The following is a 21,745-nucleotide window of genomic DNA, read 5'->3' on the forward strand; positions in this document are numbered from 1 at the left end:
TGACTTATCGTCCCACATATGGCACCTTCTGCGTCTTCCTTCGTGTGTCAGCCAGGCCCAGACCACCCCTCCTCCCCCCCTCCCAATCCCGAAGATGGACGCGGCTTCGACACCACCTCATACAGTAAGAAAGATATGTCGTTTCCATAAAAAAAACTACCAGACGACTGTTGCAGTTTCTACTCCATCATCGACAGAAGAGGATAAACTTTGGTTACGTGACAAGCTTTGATTAAGACACATGTATGCAGTATTCGGACTTTATGGGGAAGAATAAGAGAACGCTTTTAATCTTGTAGTGTCGCTCCCTAAATTTTGTCCGTAATGGAATCCCAGTTGAGCGTCGCCATTTTGAGTGGAAAACGATCAACGATGATACCGAGAGTTGTATGCCGATCCACTTCAGTAGCCAATGAACAACCGAATCATTCAAATCCCGCAAAGTAAGAATCCTACATTTATCTTCATTAAGTAGTGCACCACAACTCCGACAATAATCATTGATTACAACCTTCAGTAGAGGCATCTCAGCAGGATTGCTGAGTAGAAGCATCATGTCGCCTGCGGATGCACGAACAGCTAACGGTGGGCTTCCTTGAGGCACTCCCTGACAGATATTTATCGGGGGCGTCACTTGCCATCAACGATCATCGAACCTGAAATACCCGTAAACAGATTTTAGAGCACTTGTTTGTCAATAGCAAAGTCAACAATCTGCATAATCCGAAGCAAAGAATCGTGATTAACACGACGAAATGCCTTATCAAAATCTAGAGAAACGAGGATACAAGGGAAGGACGTTACAGCTGCGACCGAAACCAGGTCACGACACTCGACCATAGGGGTAAGAATGGTACGACCAGACCCACAGCTTTGATGTTTTGGAACAATCGTCTTCATCAGAGCCGACATCGTACTACGAACTGCCCTCGCCACAGTCTTCTAATCGAAGTTTAACAAAGTAATTGGGTGAAAGCTATCAGGGACAGCCGGTTCATGGCGTTTTGGAATTAAAACAATTATCCGCACTTTGAACGAGGTCGGCTCAACTCTCCCTTTAACACTTCATTCAAATGGGACGTAAAGGTAGCACCCTACACAGGCCCAAAACCACTCGTAAAATTTCTTGGGTAGGCCATCCAGACCTGGGGACTTTTGAGAAGGCGATTCCACAATAAGTCAATAAACTTCCTCAGGCTGAGAGGCAGCTAAGAGAATTTCATTATGTTCAGCTGTAATTGTCATATACAATGTGCTGACTATTGCGCCATAAAAGGTATCGACGTCGTAGATGTCGACATAGTATTGGCATGGGACACCCACTATATCAGCTTGTGTCATTACGAAACGTCCATCATTTTTCCTGAGAGAATGAATGCAAGCGCGCCGGCGATGGGTCTGCTGTCGAAGCAAATGATCTAAGGAAATCAGTTCTTCCGTCACCAATGAACGTGGCTTGGATTGCAGTTTCAAATCTTCCATTTGTATCCTCTTTAATATCAACGGGACATAATAAATTACCAAGGTAAGATTCAAAAGTTGACAAACTACGCCCCTACCAGAATCCAGTATTTCCACCTTCGCGAAAGAATGATAAGGTCCCTCTAGAATATTCGGGTGCTATATTAAAAATAATAGGAAAACCGGATAAGGAGAAAGGCCTAAATAATAACTACCGTAAAAATACTATGTTCGCACATGAATCATAAATGAACTGACGCAGCGATGCCAATCGCAATTATGATTCCACACGATTAACGTTTCAGAAAAGAAACGTGTAGGCTTGGGTCATTGATCACAGTTTTACGGGTATGCACGGAACTTAACGAGTAGAATTATGTAAACAGCTGACTGTCAAAGCCCATTGCGGAGTTGAATTATGAATCAGATTTTGGGGGGTCGGAACCTCCGTCATCGCAGCAGCGGTGGACACAGTCGATACGGAGAAGGTTGGAGCAGAAGAAGGCACAGTCAAAACCTCACCCTCACAGTCTTGAGTGTGACGTCGCTTGTTTTTCATTGTTACAGGTTCTATCCTGGGGGCAATAGGACTCTGAGCCTGTCGCGGAGGTAAAGGTGGAAATTCATTTACATGATTATCAGAACTGTCTTCTCGGTCGTTATGATCCGAAGCAGAAGTAGGTCTGACTTCGGGAGTAGAAGGCAACCGTTAATATGCGACTCTGCACTAATGACAGCTTTAATACAAACACCGTCTATGGGAAATTATACCGAGCGTGCCCACTATCATTACCTAGAGTGCAAATTCCCTCTTGACCAGCACACATGACAGGAACGCGGTAACCACACACTTATAAATGTAAAAGAATACTGCGTTTGAAATGCATTTCCACGGAACGAATTCCACTAAAACACTGTAATCTATGTTGAGTAAGCTAACGTCCACGACGGACGTTTTTCACGTTAACATAAAGAGTCAATATGTCCTTTAGAAAGTTGTCATCTCCCTCCACCGGGAGGCTGAACACTCGACCGTTGGTATAGTCAATTTCAGCATCTGCGAGTAACGCCATACTAACGGAATTATCGCGATGCTTGAATGGGACTTGAGAACCATGTCTCACAGTTATCTTCCAACGTGAAGGCGGTCCATAAATTACACGAATAACACGTAGACGTCTGCGTCAAAATAAGCAGAGTGGACCTGATCAGAGTTCACATGAATTGTATCGACAACTCAATCGTGGATTTCTAGAGATCCGGGCTGCAAGTGTCGCGTTGCTTTTTCTAAAGTAAAGCTCACAATACCTTTTCGTGAAATACATGTAGAAGCCATGGTAACTATAGCGGAGCAGCCGACGCCACTGCAAGTAGACGAATACAGATAAACAGAAAGGGGGAACAGAGGCGCTACGATTCACTCGACGAACAGAACAACACTAACGAGAATAACTTCACACATGCGATGCTGCGGCAAGGGAGATACACAAGAACCTTCCCGCTCGGCGCTGGTATCGGAACTGATTGGCTATTAGAGGACGACTCGCGGCCTGACCCCACACTTCCATACGATGTCTTTCCTGCGTCACAACCGGTACTCGCACACACATTATGTAATTCCCGTACAGGGGAGGACATTTTAACTGAAAGTCGCAGCCTGGTATCGGTGGATAAACGCGATGTTGCAGTGCCTATGTTGTCAAGAACAACGATGCATTGTTCCTTCGGACATGCATGCATGCATGTATTCTCACTTGCTAATACGAACAACCATCATCTGTGTAAGGGTATGACGATAATGTGCCGGATCTGGACTGGAATCTGGATTATTCGCCGATTCCAGGCAGCGACTTTCATTTAAAATATTCTTCCCTTTGCGAAAATTACACAATGCCTTTACGAGCACAGGTTGTGCCGCAGTAACAATGACAAGTGGATGTTTGGGTCTGACTGCTAATCATGCGCGGGTAACCACAGCGGTTAAGGCGACTAGCAGTGTAAAGCGGGAAATTCGGAATCGAGCCACAGTCACGCACAAATTTTAACTGTCATCATTCCCTTATACTGCTGATGGTTGTTCGTATTCGCAAATGCGAACAAAAAAAATGGTTCTGAGCACTATGGGACTTAACATCTGAGGTCATCAGTCCCATAGAACTTATAATTACTTGAACGTGACTGACCTAAGGACATAACACACATCCATGCCGGAGGCAGAATTAGAACCAGCGATCGCAGCAGCAGCGAAGTTCCCGACTGAATCGCCTAGAACCGCTCGGCCACACCGACCGGCGCAAATGCGAACACATTTTATGTATTAGATTTAAGTAAAAGTTTATTGATTAATTTAGTGAATAGCGTATGAAGTGGAACTTTAGTGTTTTAAGAAATATTAATTTTTTAACAGAATGCATAAACATAAAATAAATCTTTCCAGTGATGAACTGAAATGAAGAAAAGAGAAAGATCAGCGAAGAGATGAAATAGACGATAAGCAATAAGTATTGTTAGCAGGATGTTTAGGTTTTTATGTTGGTAACGCCACGTAGCGCTCTGTATGAAAATCACTGTCTGTGCTGTACGCAATCTGTGGCTGGTTTCCATTGTTGGAATATTTGCTATTGTAGTGTTGAGCAGTTGGACGTGAACAGCGCGTAGCGTTGCGCAGTTGGAGGTGAGCCGCCAGCAGTGGTGGATGTGGTGTGAGAGATGGCAGAGTTTTGAGAGCGGACGATCTGGTCGTGTGTCCGTCAGAAAAAGGAAACTTGTGTTTTTTCTCCATCAAAATCTTTTATTTGCTAACTGTGCCTATCAGTAGTTAGAATCTTTTATTTAGCTGGCAGTATTGGCGCTCGCTATATTGCAGCATTTCGAGTAACGAAGATTTTTGTGAGGTAAGTGATTCATGAAAGGTATAGGTTATTGTTAGTTGGGGACATTCTTTTGTAGGGATTATTGAAAGTCAGATTGCGTTGCGCTAAAAATATTGTGTGTCAGTTCAGTGTTGGTCAGAATAAGAGAGAAATGTCTGAGTACGTTCAGTTTTGCTCAGATGTTTCAAAATCAAATAACGTAGAGGTTTTCGAGCACTGTCATTTATAAAAAATTTTCTAAGGGTATGTTTCAGCATGTTTAACGTCACAACGGAAGACCATGAACAGATTGGCATAAAACGTAACAGAAAAGAAATGAAAATAGAGATCAAGGGAAGTATGCCTTTGTCAGCTAGTCTTTAATTCGATAGCAAAGACTAAAGCGATGTAGGTTAGTAAGTGTCCTAAAATGACATAGTATGGTAAAATGACATACCTCGTGTCTCTTATTAGTGTCACAAAAGGCGACATTTTATGGCAAAAGGTTACGTTATTTTGTTGGTGTCAATGTTGCACCAGAAACTGCGAGCCTGTTTCCCTAGACACCTGCGTGTTATATTAATTTCAGAAGTTGTGACAATTTTTCTTCGGGGGCATACTACGCCTGGATCATCTGATTTGTATTATAAACATATCATTTAAAAAAACTGGCGTATTTTTGGTGCATGTGTATTTGTGAGTAGTGTCCTTGCACACGGAATGCTGTAAATGTGGGTGAAGTCACATACTATGAATGAGGGTAAAATGGTATGTCATTTTACCGACGATCACAGTTTATGCTTCCAATCCCTTCCATTCGTTGCTGGCTGGCTCTGAGCACTATGGGACTTAACATCTATGGCCATCAGTCCCCTAGAACTTAGAACTACTTAAACCTAACTAACCTAAGGACATCACACAACACCCAGTCGTCACGAGGCAGAGAAAATCCCTGACCCCGCCGGGAATCGAACCCGGGCTCGGGAAGCGAGAACGCTACCGCACGACCACGAGCTGCGGACCATTCGTTGCTGCTTATGATAATGTAACATGTACTTCATTATTATTATCATTATTATTGTTACTGTTATTATTATTATTATTATTATTATTTCAGTAATAATGGTTGGTAATTATAAGAGAACCACCAATCAGGAGTCATGGCACACAGAGTGTATGAAAAAGGTTCTTTAAGCTTATAATAACAATTAAATGGAATGGCAGCGTAGATCAAAAATGTTCGATGTTCCTAACGCTAGTTTAACAAGCGAGTTACAATGCAAGAATAAGCAATTTCAGTTCCGGCAAACGCGTCCAGAAGAGCTATAAACCGAGCTATTGCGGCACGTTTAAGACCTGGAATTCAGATTACTTGGGCTTATGTTGAATGAGGTGAGAAAAACCCATTTGAGTTAGCCAAGAGAATGAAACTGGCGATTGATTCAGCAAGCAGACAGTGATGGCATGTAAATACCTATTTAATTTAATCAAACAAAAAATAGGCATTTAATAGCCTACCTACAATTTCATAAACCACACTTTTATGATTTTTACAAGTAAAATTTGCAGGTAAAACTGATTGTCTACATAAGACATAAAAGTATATATGTTGCAGGGAAGTTCTTGTAGACAGAACGTACTTTATGATTAAAGGAGACCACTCACCGAAAAGCAGAAGCCTTGAGTTGTCGATAGGCATACGCAAAAGACGGAGAACTTCCTAACTTTCGCACTTATCCGTTGACGAGCTACAGTACACACGTACACACACACACACACACACACACACACACACACACACACACACACACACACACACGCCTATGCCACTGCAGGAATGTATGAGAGAGCGCGAGCGTGCGCGCGCGCCCATGAGTGCGTGTGTGTGTGTGTGTCAAAGGATAAATCCGAAAACAACCGAGTTTTTCTTCTTTCGTATGTGTCTATCGACCACTCAACTCTTCTAGTTATCTGTGAGTGGTCTCCTTTAATCCTAAGACATAAGAATATGTCATTTTGTCCAACGACCCTCATTACATGACATTGCGTAAGCTTTCTAGTAGAACACTATGACAATCACACTAGGTATAATATAGTTTTATTTCATGAATCACTGAGTAGTTAATTACTTTTAATGGCTACTTCCCACAGCGTACGTTCCTAGAAGAGTCAGCCAATATATTGCTTCCTCCTCCTCCTACTATCTCGCGTAAAGACCATGAAGATAAATATACAAAGTACAAAGTACCCTCCACCACACACTGTAAGGTCGCTTGCGGAGTACACATGTAGATGACAACACTATATGACAGCAATTGAGTCGTTACAAAAAAACGTTTCGACTGGTTATGCTATTTGTTCAACCAAACCATTCTACATTTTTGCTTTTCTAGTAGTAAAGGCCACTGAATCTTAAACCACTTCTCTCAACAGCCACTGTAAATGTCTCCAGCATTAGAAGACAAAATGGTAAGCTGAATAATATGCCTTACACTACGGGTAAAAATCTAAAAAACGAGATCTCTCAAACGAAATTAGAAAATACTGCTTAGCCACAATAAGCAAATCTCAACGAGCTACACATAACCTGATCTTGATCATATTACACTCTACCAACGGTTGGTGCCACATAACAAACAACAAAAAATTTTTACAACCTAGAGAAAAGGTTATATCGTGATTAATCAATGACACCTATTCGTAAAGACTGACGCACACTGTCCGTCCACCCCAAGAAGGCTCTTGGCCAAGTACTGATGAGTGTAGCTGAATCAACAGACATCGAACAACGATACTAGTACTGAATACTTTCTGGTCGCTACAAATTTCAGGTACGAGATGACACATTGCTAATGCACGTAACATGTCAATAAATAAGGTTATTTCAAAGCCTATTGCAAGCAACATTTCGGCGATTGTTATTTCCACATGGCACTTCCAGTAATTGTAGACGAATACGTTTTAATATGGTATCATACGCTAGCTAACGGCGGGGGCGACCAGAAAGAAATCAATAGCGGTTGATGTTACAGGTGACAATTATTGAACTATATGAAAAAACGTAAATCAGTTATAAACTACGACGTGCACTCACTTTATTCAACATGTAAATGTCGCTAAGACATTTGGATTTAGGTTATGACGTGTTCGGTATGCCTGCCATCATTGGCGAAGATGTATTGCAAACGAATAGCAAGGTTCTGCATCAATCGCTGAAGTGTCGGAAAATCGATGCTGTCGATGACCTCCTGAATGGCTGTTTCGCGCTCAGCAATGACTTCTGGGTTGTTGTTGTACACCTTTTCCTTAAAACTGACTCAGAAAAAGGAGTCAGATGTGATCAGATCTGGAGAATATGGAGACCAATCGAGCTCATGCCAGTGGCCTCTGGGTACCTCAGAGCCAGGAGGCGGTCCCCAAAATGCTAGCCGGCCGGAGTGGCCGAGCGGTTAAAGGCGCTACAGTCTGGAACCGCACGACCGCTACGGTCGCAGGTTCGAATCCTGCCTCGGGAATGGATGTGTGTGATGACCTTAGGTTAGTTAGGTTTAAGTAGTTCTATTTTCTAGGGGACTTATGACCACAGCAGTTGAGTCCCATAGTGCTCAGAGCCATTTGAACCATTTGAACCCAAAGTGCTACTCCAGGACATCAAACAATCTCTTGCTTCGATGGGGTCGAGATACGTGTTGCATGAACCACATCTTGTCGAAATCAGATGCACTTTGGATAATGAGGATGAAATGATCTTCCAAAACCCTCACATACCATTCGGTAGTCACCGCGCCATCAAGCAATATCGTACCGATTATACCGTAACTGGACATTGCACAAGCCACAGTCACCCGTTGAGGGTGGAGAGAGTTCTCGATAGCGGAATGCCGATTCTCAGTCCCTCAAATGTACCAGTTTTGATTAATGACGAACCCATCCAAATGAGAGTGGGCTTCGTCGCTAAACCAAACCGTGCATGTAGATATAAATTCTCTTCATGTCCCGGCGTCCTAACGCAAACAGTTCAGAAGTTATGACGATTTTATTTCACATAGTTCAAAAACTGTCACCCTGTGTTTTATTTCCAACGAGTGAGTCACTCACATCAGCCACCGCGTTCTGTTGAGCGTACAAATAGTGGAGGCACTTGAAACCTATGGACGCATGTGAAACGGATCTCAGCAAAAAACCGTCACGAGGAAAATGAGTAGAGCTTGGTAAATGAAATGCACCCACAACTACACCACTGCCCATTAAAATTGCTACACCACGAAGATGACGTGCTACAAACACGAAATTTAACCGACTGGAAGATGCTGTGATATGCAAATGATTAGCTTTTCAGAGCATTCACACAAGGTTGGCGCCGGTGGTGACACCTACAACGTGCTGACATGAGGAATGTTTCCAACCGGTTTCTTATACACAAACAGCAGTTGACAGGTGTTGACTGGTGAAACGTTGTTGTGATGCCTCGTGTAAGGAGGAGAAATGCGTACCGTCACTTTTCCGACTTTGATGAAGGACGGATTGTGGCCTATCGCGATTGCGGTTTATCGTATCGCGACATTGCTGCTCACGTTGTTCGAGATCCAATAACTGTTAGCAGAATATGGAATCGGTGGGTTCAGGAGGGTAATACGGAACGCCGTGCTGGGTCCCAACGGCCTCGTATCACTAGCAGCCGAGATGACAGGCATCTTATCTCTGAGTCAACAGATGGGGACGTTTGCAAGACAACAACCATCTGCACGAACAGTTCGACGCCGTTTGCAGGTGCATGGACTATCAGCTCGGAGACCATGGCTGTGGTTACCTTTGACGCTGCATCACAGACAGGAGCGCTTGAGATGGTGTACTCAACGACGAACCTGGTGCACTAATGGCAAAACGTCATTTTTTTGGATGAATCCAGGTTCTGTATACAGCATCATGGTGGTCGCATCCGTGTTTGGCGACATCGCGGTGAATGCACATTGGAAGCGTGTATTCGTCATCGCCATACTGGCGTATCACCCGGCGTGATGATATGGGGTGCCACTGGTCACACGTCTCGGTCACTTCTTGTTCGCATTGACGACACTTTGAACAGTGGACGTTACATTTCAGATGTGTTACGACCAGTGGCTCTACCCTTCATTCGATCCCTACGAAACCCTACATTTCAGCAGGATAATGCACGACCGCATGTTGCAGGTCCTGTACGGGCCTTTCTGGATACAGAAAATGTTCGGTTGCTGTCCTGGCCAGCACATTCTCCAGATCTCTCATCAACTGAAAACGTCTGATCAATGGTGGTCGAGTAACTAGCTCGTCACAATACGCCAGTCACTGCTCTTGATGAACAGTGGTATCGTGTTGAAGCTGCATTGGTAGCTGTACCTGTACACACCATCCAAGCTCTGTTTGACTCAATGCCCAGGCGTATCAAGGCCGTTATTACGGCTAGAGGTGGTTGTTCTGGGTACTGATTTCTCAGGGTCTATGCACCGAAATTGCTTGAAAATGTAACCACATGTCAGTTCTAGTATATTATATCTGTCCAATGAATACCCGTTTATCATCTGCATTTCTTCTTGTTGTAGCAGTTATAATGGCCAGTAGTGTATATAATTTCTTCCCGTCTCAAACCACTACTGCTGTCTGCTAGCCTCGCGGCCTCACTGACACATTCAGTCCATCGGCGTTCACACCCCTCGTCAAGTTCAAATTTTTACCCGTAAGTTTGTAAAAAATGATCCAAAGTCACTCACATGTAGAAAATAGAAGGTCTCATATGTTACAGGTAGTCTTATTTCAGTTCCTAGCTCACATTACGGTAAAAGTCAGTAGTTCATATGGTTTCTTTGTCATCAGTCTTCTGAAATGGCTCGATGATCCCCATCACTGATTCCTCTCTTGTGCCAATCACTTCGTCTCAGAGCTGCACTTGCACACTACATCTGTACTCTACTAAATTCCAATGTTTCATAGCCGGCCTAAGTGGCCATGCGGTTCTAGGCGCTACAGTTTGGAACCGAGCGACCGCTACGGTTGCAGGTTCGAATCCTGCCTCGGGCATGGATATGTGTGGCGTCCTTAAGTTAGTTAGGTTTAAGTAGTTCTAAGTTCTAGAGGACTAATGACCACAGCCGTTAAGTCCCATAGTGCTCAGAGCCATTTGAACCAATGTTTCATATGCCGACACGCATTTTTTTTCGCTACGCTAAAAGTTTCCTCATTTTTTGCCATTAATAGAAGTCGTTGACGGTATTTGTATGACGCTCCAAAGCAAACAGCAAACAAATTTATTCTGGTCGAAGTTCAACAGAAATATGGTACCTTTTTTTTATCAAGATACACAAATACAGCATAAACAAATAATTTTAAAAAGCTCTGCATCCGGTTAAATGAGGGAGATGGCTGTTAATTACAGCTGGAACTCCACGGAGATGGAGCGGGGGTGGTGCGGGGGTGGGGGAGGGGGAGAAGTGCAGCACTGAATAAATAGTAATAACACGGCCTGTGTAAACCTGTGAAGCAGTGGCTGTCACAAAAGTGCACGTACACCCCGCTTTCTTCTTCATTGTAGCATGATTGCTGGCAGCGATGACCATGAGAATGCACGGTTGCAAGGGGACAGGGCTCCAGACAGCGACGTGGCACTACCGGGAGGGAAGACCCATCGTGTTCAGCGTATGGTTGTGGCACATCATACTGCATCTGAACAGCAGCTAGGGCAACAGTTGGCACTACAGTGCCACAACAAACTGTTACAAATTGGTTATTTCAAAGACAGCTCCAAGCCACATGTCCCGAAACGTGTAAAGGAATTCGTTAAACTTCGGTTACATGATAAATCAGTCTAATCTAAAAGCCGTAAATTCAACTAAATACCTAGGTATTACAATTACGAACAACTTAAATTGGAAGGAACAGACAGAAAATGTTGTGGGGAAGACTAACGAAAGACTGCATTTTATTGGCACGACACTTGGGAAATGTAACAAATAAGGAGGCTGCCTACACCACGATTGTCCGTCCTCTTTTAGAATACTGCTGCATGGTGTAGGATCCTTACCAGATAGGACTGACAGAGTACATCGAAAAAGTTCAAAGAAAGGCAGCACGTTTTGTATTATCGCGAAATATGGGAGTGTCACAGAAATGATACAGGATTTGGGCTGGTCATCATTAGAAGAAAGGCGTTTTTCGTTCCGGCGGAATCTTCTTCCGAAATTCCAGTCACCAACTTTCTCCTTCGAATGCGAAAATATTTTGTTGATACCGACCTACATAGGGAGAAACGATCGCCACGATAAAATTAGGGAAATCAGAGCTCTTACGGAAAGATATAGGTGTTCTTCCTTTCCGCGCGCCATACGAGACTGAAATAACAGAGAATTGCGAAGGTGGTACGATGAACCCTCTCAGAGGCACTTAAATGTGATTTGCAGAGTATCCATGTAGATGGAGATACCGGACGACAAAGTGTATAGTACTGTGCTTATTCTGAGCATGTTTGTAATGTGCATGCAACTTCTTGCAAACTTTTGCTTTCATTCTTAATGTGTGTCAAGTTGTTCTATTCCACATGAGTGCTGCACCCCAAATAAATACGCTATTATTGTCTACAGTGTAACGATGGATAGCAGAGAATAGATTCTCGATGAACTTGTGACCTAAATTCAGTAGCAGGAACCAGACTCTTGAGTAAAGTCCCGCGTTATATTAGGGAACTGAATAACATCTCGAGCTTCATAAGGCTGCTATGACATATCTACCAAAACAACAATAATGATTACTAAATAGCAGTGCCTGTGTTGTCCTAATGTACTTAGCAATGTCCTTCAGACATCCATGTGTGTCCGATGGAACAAGGCACTACAGTGATACGAAATACGCGACTCGTATTCGCTAAACTTTGGCTACACTCTGCACTGGTGACAATGAAAACTTGTACCAGGCCGGGACTCGAATCTGGATTTTCCGCTTGACGCGAGCGCTCGCCTTGATCGTCTCGGACAGCTGAGCACACTCCCCAACCGACACAAATTTCCGTGTGTCCCGGTTTCGTCTACACCCTATACTCGCACACATAATGTGATTCCCGTACAGGAAGGGACGTATAACTGAAGTCGAAGCCCAGTTACTAAGCATCAGACACTAAATTGCAGCGCCTATGTTGATCTAATGCCCTTTGCAATGCTCTTCAGACACGTACGCAGATGTGAATATTATACTCATATTCAGTACGACTCTCGATCGCCGCTGTACCTGTTTCTTTAAACATGCGTGTATGGTTGAAGGACATTACAAAGTACATTAGATCAACACGGGCACTGCAGTTTGCCATTTCACACCTAGTAGCTCGGCTTCGACTTTAATCATACGTCTCTTCCAGTTCGGCACTCATAGAATCTGTAAGAGTATGGGATGTAGACAAAAGTGGTGACATATGAAAGTTTGGGTCGGTGAGGGAAGCACGCTTGATGTTTACTGGTAAACGCTATGAGAGTCTTTTGCGCATCAGCATCATACCAACCCTTCAACAGCATGAGTCTGTGGGTCGGATCATTTTTATGCAAGATGGCGCTTCTCCGCATATTGCACAGCCAGTGAAGCGGCTGTTGCAAAGGCATTTCGGAAATTCTAGAATTATCAGCCGTCCTTTCCCTGCACCCCCGGTCGTACAAATCACATGATCTTGAACCGTGTGTGGCTGTGGGTTTATATGAAAGATGTTGTTGTAGGTGTTCCAATTACGAAGGTAACTGAACTGAAAAAGATTTCCAAACGTGACCCTCGAGACACCCCGATCTGTTGTGGGAAGACGCTGTTCCTCGATTTTCAGCTTTTTGCAGAAAAATACGGACAGCATATTCAATGTGTTTTGAGCCAGTCTCACGACAATTAGAAATCGACGTCGTTTGGCTTTTTATATGGTCTTTGGCCTCAGGACAACCAAAATCAATTTTTTCCATCCGATGTGATGCGAATTTCTCGTGGTGGATGGGCTTACGTAATAGTGACACAGCTGTTGACAGCCGAAATTGTGTAGTCATGCACATTGAACAGTCCATACGGTGGAATCTGCAACTCAAACCATCGTGGTCGTATTTTTATTCATCGGTCATTCGTAGCCGACCTTCTTTATGGTTAGACACTTACTACAACATCAATTAAGACAATTTTAGTTTTTCTCATGACATTTCCCCCTGTGTAAGTAATATAATGTTCACATTTGACATCATTCTGAGCAGTTGTTCTATTTCTGCAGCATTCTGAAACTGGAACTTTAATAATGGACACCCTGAGTATTTAACAATAGTTTATTAAAAACAACCAAAATGCTTGCAATGATAATACAACTGTGGAATAATAGCCATCTAGAAATTTTGAAGATTTCAGAACAACTTCCAGTGCAAGTAGTAAACAAGAAGTGAGATCAGAAAGAATAATCAAATTTAGAGGATATGGGCAAATAACAGTTGCACAGCACAACTAACGAAGTCCATATGCTTATTCTAAGGATAGTAAATCCCAGTAAAACTGCCGTTAAATGGTTGATTGGCTTCTGACTTTTTTCATAGGCAGATCGAAGAACCAAATGACCAACTTAATAAAAGCAAAACTGGCTTAAAGATCAATAAAAGATTTTTTATCAGAAACCAGGAAAAATTTTAGAAGCGGATATAATTAACGAGATAACGATGCATAGCAAAATAAAAATATTCTTAATAATGACACCAACAGGTTGATGCTAAATTATAAAAAAAATTAAAATAACATACACACGTACATGGAACAACTGCAGATCGAAAACGTAAAAAAAACTTGAAAGCAATGAGATACACCTGACAGCTGTATCTAAAGGCATATGTCCGAACAAACCATCTAACTACTAGGAACGCAACGCCACATATTAAGAGGACAGCAATTTTTTACAAACACTGGTATTCAGTATTAGTTCAAACTAATACAAACAGTAGTATTCGAATAATCCAAAACAGGTACTGGTACAGATTAACTGAATTAACGGCTTGTAGCTAAGAAAACTAATTTACAGTTGGCGTAGTTGCTTCAATATTAGCCTGAAATTCCACTTAAATGTAAAAATAATCCATTAACAAAGTGTCCCAGCAAAAAAGATGCCACAAAATTAAAGACTGCCTCTTAAACGGCGTTTCTTCACTTAAACCCGCACAGTGAGGGTAAAAAGGACAGTTGAAGATGCATTCTTAAAACTAAAATTATGCTGAGAATAAAACTGTATAACTTGCAAAGAGTTTTTCTAGTACCTTAAAACAAAGGCATCCATTGAGTTAACGGCCGTCGGCCATTACAACAAGCTTTATATTTAGCAGGGACGTGTTTAAGGATGCTCTAAAATCCTGCGCAAGGAATACATACGTACAGTAGTAAACTAAGTCTGTATTACGGACACCAAGCAGCGAAACAACCGCTTAACTTCAGAGGATTAAACAGTTAACAGGTGACAAATAATTAACAGACAGAGCTACTTCACAAATAAGCAAGTACTCAGCTGGCCAGCTCGCTTACTGAAACAGATCACTGTAGAAAACGTAATGCCAATTCTGTTGGCAGATGTCACTACACTAGCGAAGACACGCAGCGAGGCCTCTCATAATAAAACTTTAGTGATGGAATACATGTCCTGCAATACACACGTGAAAATTTGACAGTATGGTACTCAAAACCAATGCGTAAAGTAAGTTTAACAGGGATTTAAGGTACATTTGCACAAGACGCAGGACACTGGATAACATGGTGAGACACCCTATTGTAAGCAACCTTAAAAGTAGGCGTCTAGAGCACTTTCTACACAAATAATAACCGCTTCCGTGCACTGGCGACGTGAGGAAATGAACGCAACAAGTAACCTACTGAAGTACTGAACAGAAAAAAAAACGATTTACACACACCGCAAGGAAGCCAAGGTGCTCAATAAAGAATAAGTTTATACCTTTAACGCCGGCCGGTGTGGTCGAGCGGTTCTAAGCGCTTCAGTCTGGGACCGCAAGACCGCTACGGTCGCAGGTTCGAATCCTGCCTCGGGCATGGATGTATGTGATGCCCTTAGGTTAGTTAGGTTTCAGTAGTTCTAAGTTCTAGGGGATTGATGACCTCAGATGGTAAGTCGCTTAGTGCTCAGAGCCATTTGAACCATTTGAGCCATATACCTTAAACGCACGACGGCCACAAGCTGTGAATATGTACTCACTTATGAAACAAAACGGGCAGCCTTGGCCCACAGTATCAGACAGTAGTAAGGTCACAACTGTTAAGGAAGTGCACGGAAAACCAGGATGCATGAATTTAGAGCAATAATCAAGCCCCTCGTTGTGGTCCACAATACAGCGAGATGACAAATGTCATAGAATACCTCCTAATATCGTGTCGGACCTCCTCTTACTCGGCATAGAGCAGCAACTAGACAGGGCATGGACTCAACAAGTCGTTGTAAGTCCTCTGCAGAAATACTGAGCCACTTCTGCCTTCATCATCATCATCATCATCATCATCATCAGCCAATTCAATCATTAAATGATGTGGCGTCTTCGAGACGTGGATTCAGGTAGGCTTTCAGCAGTCTTCTCCAAGTGGGACGGTCTTGGTCAGTTCTCTGCCAGGTGTTACCAGCGATCTACTTGATGTCTTTGTCCCATCTGTCTGGTGGTCTTCCTCTAGGCCTCCGGTGCTCCCTCGGACTCCACTGCAGTACTAGCTTCGTCCATCTGTTGTCTTTTCTTCTTGCGACGTGGCCAGCCCACTGCCATTTCAAGGAACCTACTGACATTTACTGACATATTTGAATTCTTCCCAAATGCTTGCCAGCCAAGCTTTATGCGTCGATAGATTTCTGGCCTTATGTCTCCCTTCATATTTATAATCTGGCCAAGGTAGACATATTCACTGACCTCTTCTAGCAGACTGTCCTTGACCTTCACATCTCCAGCTAGGATCCATTTGTTGGACGTTACTTTTGTTTTGGAAAGGTTCATGTTCAAGTCAACCAGCTGACATTCCGATGCAAGATCTGTAACTAAGTTTTGGAGCTCTGCGAAGTCTTTGGCCAGTAAGGCAATATCATCAGCAAATCTCAAGTTGGTAAGCCTTCTTCCATTAATTCTAATTCCCTTACCTTCCCACCTCAACTTTGACATAGCCATTTCCAATACAGCAGAGAACAGTTTTGGGGAGATGGGATCGCCTTGCTTGATACCCCTCATGATGCGGAATTATTGAGTTGATTCGCCGATGTTAACATAAGCTGAAGAATTCTCGTAGATTTTCCTGAGCACTTCAATGTATGCTGCTCCCACTCCTTGCTCACTCAAAGCTTGGAGGACAGCTACATGGCTAACGGAGTCAAATGCCTTTTCAAAGTCAACAAAGGCAATGCAGATTGTGTGACATTCTGCCTTCATAGCCACACATAATTGCGAAAGTGTTACCGGTGCAGGATTTTATGTACAAACTGATCTCTTGATTGTGTCCCATAAATTTTCGATGGGATTCTAGTCGGGCGATCTGGGTGGTCAAAACATTCGCTCGAACTGTCCAAAATGTCCTTCAAACATATCTCAAACAATTGTGGCCCAGTGACATTGCGCATTGTCATCCATAAAAATTCCCTCGTCGTTTGGTAACATGAAGTCCATGAATGGCAGCAAATGGGCTCCAAGTAGTCCCATTCAAGGATCGGTTCGGTCGGACCAGGGGGCTCAGTCCATTCCATGTAAACACAGCCCGCACCATTATGAAGTCACCACCAACTTGCACAGAGCCTTGTTCATATCTTGGGTTCATGGCTTCGTGGTGTCTGCACCGCTCTCGAAATCTGCCATCAGCTCTTACCAACGGAAATCGGGACTCACCTGACCAGACCATGATTTTCCAGGCGTCTAGGGTCCACCCGACATAGCCACAAGACCAGGAGAGGAGCTGCACAAGATGTCGTGCTTTTAGCAAAACTACTCACTTCGGTCGTCTGCTGCTATATCCAATTAATGCCATATTTCTCGGCAATGTACTGATGGATACGTTCGTCATACGTCCGTTCTGCGGTTATGTGACTCAGTGTTGCTTGACTGGTACCACTGACAACTCTATGCAAAAGCAGCTGCTCTCTGTCGTTAAGTGAAGGCCGTCGGCCACTGTGTTGCCGTGGTGACAGGTAATAACTGAAACATGGTATTCCCGCCACACTCTTGTCACTGTGAAACCCGGCATATTGAACTCCTTAACGATTTCCGAAATGTTATGTCCCATGCGTCTAGCTTTAACTACCATTCCGTGCTCAAAGTAAGTTAATTCCCGTCGTGAGGTTCAAATGGGTCTGAGCACCATGGGACCTAACATCTGAGGTCATAAGTGCCCTAGAACTTAGAACTGCTTAAACCTAACTAACCTAAGGACATCTCCCGCGTCCGGCCATCCTGATTTAGGTTTTCCGTGATTTCCCTAAATCGCTCCAGGCAAATGCCGGGATGGTTCCTTTCAATGGGCACGGCCGACTTCCTTCCCCGTCCTTCCCTAATCCGATAAGACCGATGACCTCGCTGTCTGGTCTCCTTCCCAAAACCAACCAACCAACCTAAGGACATCACACACATCCATGCCCGAGGCAGGATTCGAACCTGCGACCGTAGCGGTCGTGCGGTTCTAGGTTAAACGTGAGGCCATAATAACGTCGGAAACTGTTTCACATGAATCACCTGAGTACAAATAAATGATCCGCCAATGTGCTACCCTTTTATACCTAGTCCACGTGATACTAAAGCCATCTGTGCATATGTGCATATCGCTGGCCCATGACTTTTCTCACATCAGTGCACGCAACAGTTTCCCAACCAGGATCGCTTTGTTCAGCGGTGAGGTAGACCAGACTCGAGTTCTGAGCTAGTGTGATGTAGGCCATACCTATTCACAAGCGAGGCCGTCGCCTTCCAGCCAACACGGAACGCTCACACGTCCTCCATTAAGACGGATGGCCAGCTAGCACTGCCACAAGTCAATCCCCATCGCCAGCAAAATGTCAGGATGTATCCCGAACGCGGTCGCTCGCGCGCGTCCTCCAGCGGGCCAGCGTTCACATTGTCGGTCAGCAACGACGAGAGGGAAAGCCTGCGCTAGCAGGATCACCACCGGCAACGTTACCATGCGCGTACGTCACAAGTCTCTTATCTCTTCTGTAGTGTTCCTCATCTACACTTCTGTTCTGTACAAGGCTTCGCTCCAGACCCGTACCTTCAGATAAGGCTTCTTTAGTATTAACAGTGATTCGCATTCCATGCCGTGCAAATCAGACGTGCCCTTCCAGTGACATGAGTGTGCCGAGCACTTGTCCGGCAGCTCTCGTTATTCTTTGACGCTTTCGATACTCGACATGGATAGTTGAGTGGCTGACCATGCTTGTGTTACGCTTTTCGTTCTGGATTGTTCCATGGACTATTCGCATTTGCAAACTATTACTTCGCTATGCTCTGGGTTTCTCTTCTGGCTAGCTGTTTACTTTGTGGACTCCACCTTCATTTAGCAAAGGAGCAAATTCCTTGCTCCGCTAGCCTCTGTGTCACCGTCAGTGCAATTATTCTGATCTGCAGTGTCCTGTCACATTAGTGTGACCACTAATCAAAAGACTGAATATCCAACTTTTGCAGTAAGCATCGTTGCGACACGTTCAGGAAGAGAGTCAGTGAGGTTCTCGAAGGTACCGACAGGAATGTGGAGCCAGTCCGACTTCACTGCTATGGCCTGTTTCTCGGATGGGGACCCATGGCTCGCATAGTCCAAACGATGTGGTCCCACAGATTCTCGATTGGGCTCGAACGCGGAGGGTTGGTGGCCAGAGGAGCACTTTAAACCCATCCTGTGCTTTTCGAAACACACACGTAAACTGCGAGATGTGTGAGACGTTGGTTTGTTCGGCTGGTAGGTGCCACCGTGCCGAGGAAAAACAAAGTGCATATAAGGGTGGATATGGTCTCCATGGATTGTGTCGGTCGTGCCTTTTAGAATGCCGAGATCACCCAGATAATGCAACGAGAACATTCCAGAGACCATAACTTTCCCTCCTACGGTCTGGGACCTTCCATGAATTTTTACAGGGTCTCTGCCATCTGTCCGATGGTGCATAAAACATGATTCCTCTGAAATCCCCGTCTGTTGCCACTCAGTGAATGTCCAGTTGCAGTGTTGGCGTGCAAATTCCGTGCTTCGTTGTCGATGAACAGCAGTCAGCATTGGTGAATGAACGGTCTTGAGAGTCACTTTTGGTACTCCTTGGCTCATCTTGGCACTGACTTGCTCAACAGTTGCACGTCTATTAGCCTGTACACATATCCGCAGCCGTCGTTCACCGGCGCCATTTTGCCATGCACGGTGTACTAATCCTTTTTGTCAGTGCTTCCATCCGTCACCCGAGAGCCAATGACTAAGCATTTTTGGAAGTCAGATAAACCATTCAGTTTCCGAATTACGACAACGACCGAACTGTTTTCTGCATTACCCTTCTCCGACACGCTTTATGTACCTTCCACTGTTAGTTATGCCACCTACTGTATGTGTGTGGTTATTGCATGTTGACGTCCAATATTGACGGTGCTCATATTAATGTAGCTGGGTCGTGTACCCACACAAAGTAGGATGGAAAAACTTCCTCAACTTAAATTGCTATTTGAAGTTAGAAAATTTCTACTTCCTCATGGAAGACTGCAATTTGTAGCCCCTGCAGTTCGTCCATCGTCAATTAGCTTGCTGCCTCATCTAGTAGTTTTAGCGTCTCATTTGCAAACCAAATTGCCTCAGTATCACCTAATTACTTCGACTGCAGTCCATTACCTCTGTTTTATTTTTGTTCATACTCGTCTGGTAACTTCGTTTAAAGACACTGTAGATTGTGTTCAACTTATCTTTCAAGTCCTTTGCCATATCTGACAGAACTGTAACATCATTGACCTGTTCTTATTTCTTCTCACTTTCCACGTTTCTTCTTGGTTTGGTTTACTGCGAGCACAATTCACAGACTGAATTATGTTGGGATAGGACCTTATCCTGTCCCACTCCATCTTATCTGCTGCTTCCTTTTCATATCCTTAAACTCCTCCAATTGCAGTCAGGTTTTGTATACATCATATACCGGATGTCTCTCATAAAAGCCCTCAGATGCATTTTCACTGGTGTTGCGGGTTCTGATTTGCAGTTTGGACTTGTACCAGGCAATCACTCAGTTTCGTGCGTTTCATTTGATTTCCATTGCGAAAGAAAACTTTTGTTTATTGGTAAAAAAATTGTGTTTATAAAGTGGAAATTTATGTGATTTTTCGATAAGGCAAACTCAAATATGTAGTCTGACTAACGCTGATGTACGGCAGCAGTATAATGCGCGGGATGGGTCTCCAACCGAGTTGGATCACGTGAAAATAAGGAATTTCAAACGCAACGGCATACTGCACTCGATCACACTGTAAGGCAATCAATAAGAACACTAAGTTCTCGCCTTCTTCGGTGCCCTCGTCGCTCCTTCTCGCATCATTTCAGCCCGTTCTACGTTGTCCATCCGAAACCGCGATGCAGTAGCGCTACTCAGTCGCTGTTGGAGTTGCCGGTATTCTACTTTCTTTGTTGTCTCTGTAAAAATAAACACTTTAAAACGAATATCACACTATAATGCACTGGGAACTCTCTATTGAAAGAGCATATAAAATTTCATTTGAAAAATTTGATTGTAACAGGGAACAAAACGAACATTTCGCGTTAACAGTGGGCTTCACGTGAAACAAATGAAACAAGTGATGACGATTATTTCTTTGGGCTGAATCCACCTACACAGTGCAGAAAGAAAATGGGAAGTATATGAAGAAGCGCCAAAGAAAATGTACCTATTCTCTTGTGAGAGAGGTGCGGTAAACATCCTTGTTTCGTGATTTAGTTTTTAGTTTCACGTTAATGGCAGGAAGGTCCTTCAATAAAGGTTGGGATTTTTTTCAATCCCTATCTTTCCAAGATGATATAGTGCTCTATCTTTAATATCCCGAACTTCATTCGGCCATTCACTGCGTTCTGATAAACCCACTAACGTGCCACTGCCGTGTTATTGAAATCATCTAAATACCACTCCTTGTCTAACATGTTATGAGATTTGATTAATAGCCACTTTCTCTGGTAATTTTGCAATTTATCAGTCTGGAACCGCGCGACCGCTACGGTCGCAGGTACGAATCCTGCCTCGGGCATGGATGTGTGTGATGTCCTTAGGTTAGTTAGGTTTAAGTAACTCTAAGTTCTAGGGGACTGATGACCTCAGATGTTTAGTCCCATAGTACTCAGAGCCATTTGAACCATTTGTTGCAATTTACCCAAATTTCTTTGCTCGATAGTTAGTGACAATATAATGAAGTTTAAGTTTCCAATTGTGGAAACTGATTACTCCA

The sequence above is a fragment of the Schistocerca piceifrons genome, chromosome 6 (assembly GCF_021461385.2).
Source record: "Schistocerca piceifrons isolate TAMUIC-IGC-003096 chromosome 6, iqSchPice1.1, whole genome shotgun sequence".
Lineage (NCBI taxonomy): Eukaryota > Metazoa > Arthropoda > Insecta > Orthoptera > Acrididae > Schistocerca > Schistocerca piceifrons.